A 4,900-nucleotide genomic window follows, 5' to 3' on the forward strand; every position below is an offset into this window, starting at 1 on the left:
ACCATCCCTTGAGAGCCCTCTGTTGCCACGAAATAGTGGGGTCATGAGAGGACAACCAGGGAAGCCCCAACACCACAGGAAACGCAGGAGAATCGATCAGGAAGAGACTAATTCTCTCCTCATGACCCTCCTGCGTTTTCATCCATAGTGGAGCTGTGACCTCCCTAATCAGGCCCGACCCTAAAGGACGACTATCTAAGGCATGTACAGGGAAGGGCACATCAACAGGAACAATAGGGATCCCTAATCTACGTGCAAATGACCTGTCAATAAAGTTCCCAGCTGCGCCTGAATCGACTAGCGCCTTATGCTGGGAATGTGGGGAAAACTCATGAAATTCTATACAAACATACATGTGCGCAACAGGGAGCTCTGGGTAAGTCAGGTGCCTACTCACCTGGGATGATCCACCAGTGCCCTGCCTGCTGCCTCGACTCCCTGGGGAACCTCCCCAGCACCGACCAGCAGTGTGCCCTCTGCGGCCACACTTGGTGCAGGAACCGGCCCCCTTCCGGTCACCCTAGGAGCAGCACCTCCGAGCTCCATAGGGGTAGGGTCGGAGGTGCTGGGGGATGGAAGGGACAGACCCTGATCCAGACGTCCGTGGATGGCCAAAATGTTATCCAGCCATATAGATAGATCCACCAGCTGGTCAAGGGTAAGGGTGGTGTCCCTGCATGCCAGCTCCCAACGAATGTCCTCACGTAGACTACACTGGTAATGGTCGATCAGGGCCCTCTCATTCCATCCCGCACTGGCCACCAAGGTCCGGAAGCGGTGGGTGAAATCCTCATAGCGAACCAACGCTGCGTCTATTCTTCCCCATTCGGCATTGGCCCACTCAAGCGCTCTCCCAGACAGACAGGAGATGAGGGCGGACACGCTCTCGTATCCCGAGGGAGCCGGGTGGATGGTCGCCAGGTAGAGCTCCACCTGGAGCAGGAACCCCTGGCACCTGGCAGCCGTCCCCTTATATGCCCTCGGTAGCGAGAGCTGAATCCCACTGGGTCCAGGTGACGGAGGGGTGGACATCGGTGTGGGTTGACCTGAAGTTGCTGGGGTTGTGGGAAAACCCCCTCTCTCCCATCGCTCCATGGTCTGCAACACACGATCCATCGCAGTGCCCAGATTCTGGAGCATCGTCGCGTACTGCTTGATGCGCTCCTCCACGGGTACCGGAGGACTGGCTACACCATATTAGGTGCGTGTTTCTGTCAGGGTGTCAAATGTGCAGCGGTAGGACAGAGTCAGGCGCAGGACACAGAACTGAGTACACAACGTACTTTACTCGGAAAAACAAACACTAATTTCCACGCAGGGAAAAACACACCAGCTCACAAAAGCGTATGACACAACACAACGAACAAACACGCACAAAACCATGTGGGAACCAGAGGGTTAAATAGGGAAATAATCATCATACAATGGGAACCAGGTGTGTAGAAACAAGACAAAACAAATGGAAAACAGAAACGTAGATTGGTGGCAGCTAGAAAGCCGGCGACGACGACCGCCGATAGCTGCTCGCACAAGGTGAGGCACCAACTTCGGCGGAAGTCGTGACAACCTGGCTCTCAAGAGAACACAGGCTATGTGCACACTGCCCACAAAATGAGGTGGAAACTGAGTTGCACTTCCTAACCTTCTGCCAAATGTATGACCATATTAGAGACACATATTCCCCTCAGATTACAGAGATTCACAAAGACTTAGAAAACAAACCCAATTTTGATAAACTCCCTTATCTACTGGGTGAAATACCACAGTGTGCAATCACAACCCATATTTATGTTTATTTATTTTCCCATTTGTACTTTAACTATTTGCACATTGTTACTACACTGTATATATACATAATATTACATTTTAAATATCTTTATTCTTTTAGAACTTCTGAGTGAAATGTTTACTGTTAATATTTATTGTTTATTTAACTTTTGTTTACTATCTACTTCACTTGCTTTGGCAATGTTAACATACGTTTCCCATGCCAATAACGCCCTTAAATTGAAATTGAATTGAGAGAGAGAGAGAGGAGGGGGGGGTAGAGATGAAAAGGGGAGGACAGAGAGGTTAGTAAGTAGTAGTATTCTCTTCTCTCCTCCTCCCTCCCTCCCCTCCACCCACCAGAGGAGAAAATCCCCCCAAGCATGGATCAAAGAGAGAGGCTGTCTGCAGGAGACGTCATCTCTCATGGGGTATGGTTGAGTCTGGAAGTCCACACGCACCGGATATTGATCACACACACCGTGGCAATCATATGTGTGTGTGTGTGTGTGTGTGTGTGTGTGTGTGTGTGTGTGTGTGTGTATGAGTTTGTGTGTGTGTGTTTCCACACGAAAAGTCCCCCTGCATGTCCAGTAGATTATCTATTTCAGGGAGAGCCTGACTGACTGGAACATGGCTTGATGAACAGAGAGAAAAAAGAGGAAGTGAAAGGAAAAATGTCAAAGAGAAAGAAAGGAGGAAAGCAGAAACGAGAGGAGAGGAAGAGGAGGAGAGGAGAGGAGAGGAGAGGAGAGGAGAGGAGAGGACGAGAGGAGAGGAGAAGAGGACGAGAGAAGAGGAGAGGAGACGAGACGAGAATATGAGAGGAGAGGAGAGGAGAGGAGAGGAGAGGAGAGGAGAGGAGAGGAGAGGAGAGGAGAGAGGAGAGGAGAGGAGAGGAGAGGAGAGGAGAGGAGAGGAGAGGACGAGAGGACAGGAGAGGAGAGGAGAAGACGAGAGAAGAGGAGAAGAGGAGAGGAAAGGAAAGGAGGAGAGAAGAGGAGAAGATGAGAGGAGAGGAGGAGGAGAGGAGAGGAGAGAAGACGAGAGGAGAGGAGAGGAGAGGAGAGGAAAGGAAAGGAAAGGAAAGGAAAGGAAAGGAAAGGAAGAGAGAAGAGGAGGAGAGGAGAGGGAGGAGAGGAGAAGGGAGAGGAGAGGCGGGGAGGAGAGAGGGGAGGAGAGAGGAGAGGAGAGGAGAGGAGAGGACAAGACAAGACAAGACAAGACAAGACAAGACAAGACAAGACAGACAAGACAAGACAAGAGAAGACAAGAGAAGAGAAGAGAAGAGAAGAGAAGAAGAGAAGAGAAGAGAAGAGAAGAGAAGAGAAGAGAAGAGAAGAGAAGAGAAGAGAAGAGAAGAGAAGAGAAGAGAAGAGAAGAGAAGAGAAGAGAAGAGAAGAGAAGAGAAGAGAAGAGAAGAGAGGAGAGGGAGGAGAGGAGAGGCGAGAGGAGAGGGGGAGACGAGACGAGACGAGACGAGAGAGAGAGGAGAGGAGAGAGAGAGAGAGGAGAGGAGAGGAGAGGAGAGGAGAGGAGAGGAGAGGAGAGGAGAGGAGAGGAGAGAGAGAGAGGAGAGGAGAGGAAAGGAAAGGAAAGGAAAGGAAAGAACCGGAAAGGAAAGGAAAGAAAGGAAAGGAAAGGAGGAGAGAAAAGGAGGAGAGGAGGAGGGAGGGAGGAGAGGAAAGAGGAGAGGAGAGGCGGGGAGGGAGAGAAAGAGGAGGAGAGGAGGGAGAGGAGAGGAGAGGAGAGGGAGGAGAGAGAGAGAGGAGAGGAGAGGAGAGAGAGGGGAGAGGAGAGGAAGAGAGGAGAGAAGACGAGAAGAGGAGAGGGAGAGGAGAGGAGAGGAGAGGAGAGGAGAGGAGAGGAGAGGAGAGGAGAGGAGAGAGAGGAGAGAGAGAGAGGAGAGGGGGAGAGGAGAGGGAGAGACGAGGACGAGAAGACGAGAAGACGAGAGGAGAGAGGAGAGGAGAAGAAAGGAGGGGAGAGGAGAAGACAGGAGGAAAGGAGAGAAGAGGACGAGAGGAGAGAAGAGGAGAAGAGAGAGGAGGAGAGGAGAGGAAAGGAAAAGGAGGAGAGAAGAGAAGATGAGAGGAGAGGAGAAGAGAGGAGAGGAGAGGAGAGAGGAGGAGAGGAGAGGAGAGGAGAGGAGAGGAGAGAGAGGAGAGGAGAGGAGAGGAGAGGAGAGGAGAGGAGAGGAGAGGAGAGAAGACGAGAAGACGAGAAGACGAGAGGAGAGGAGAGGAGAGGAAAGGAGGGGAGAGGAGAAGAAGAGAGGAGAGGAGAGAAGAGGAGAAGAGGAGAGGAGGAGAGGAGAGGAAAGGAAAGGAGGAGAGAAGAGGAGAAGACGAGAGGAGAGGAGAGGAGAAGAGGAGGAGGAGAGGAGAGGAGAGAGAGGAGAGGAGAGAGAGGAGAGGAGAGGAGAGGAGAGGAGAGGAGAGGAGATGGAAAGAAAGGAAAGGAAAGGAAAGGAAAGGAAAGGAAAGGAGAAGACGAGAGGGAGAGGAGAGAGAAAAGAGGAGAAGATGAGAGGAGAGGAGAAGAGGAGAGGAGGAGAGGAGAGGAAAGGAAAGGAGGAGAGAGAAGCAGGAAGAGGAGAAGAGGAGGAGAGGAGAGGAGAGAAGATGAGAAGGGGAGAGTGAGGAGAGGAGAGGAGAGAGAAGGTAAGAAAGGAAAAGGAAAGGAAAAAGGGAAAGGAAAGGAAAAGGGAAAGGAGGAGTTAAAGAGGAGGAGAGGAGAAAGAGGAGAGGGAGAGGAGAAGGGAGAGAAGAGGAAGAGGAGGGCATGGGGAGGGGAGGGGAGAGAAGAGGAGGAGAGGAAGAAGAGGAGAGAGGAGAGGAGGAGAGGAGAGGAAAGAAAGGAGGAGAGAAAGAGGAGAAGACAAGAGAGAGAGGAGAGAGAGGAGAGGAGAGGAGAGGAGAGAGAGGAGAGGAGGAGGAGACGGAGAGGAGAGGAAAGGAATGAAAGGAAAGGAAAGGAAAGGAAAGGAAAGGAGGAGAGGAGAGGAGAGGAGAGGCGGAGGGGAGAAGGAGGGAGGGAGAGGAGAGGAGAGGAGAGGAGAGGAGAGGAGAGGACAGAGAGGAGCAGGAGAGGGAAGAGGAGAGGAGAGAGGAGGAGAGGAGAGAGGAGAGGA

The sequence above is a fragment of the Coregonus clupeaformis genome, chromosome 10, assembly GCF_020615455.1.
Source record: "Coregonus clupeaformis isolate EN_2021a chromosome 10, ASM2061545v1, whole genome shotgun sequence".
In the NCBI taxonomy this organism is placed as follows: Eukaryota; Metazoa; Chordata; class Actinopteri; order Salmoniformes; family Salmonidae; genus Coregonus; species Coregonus clupeaformis.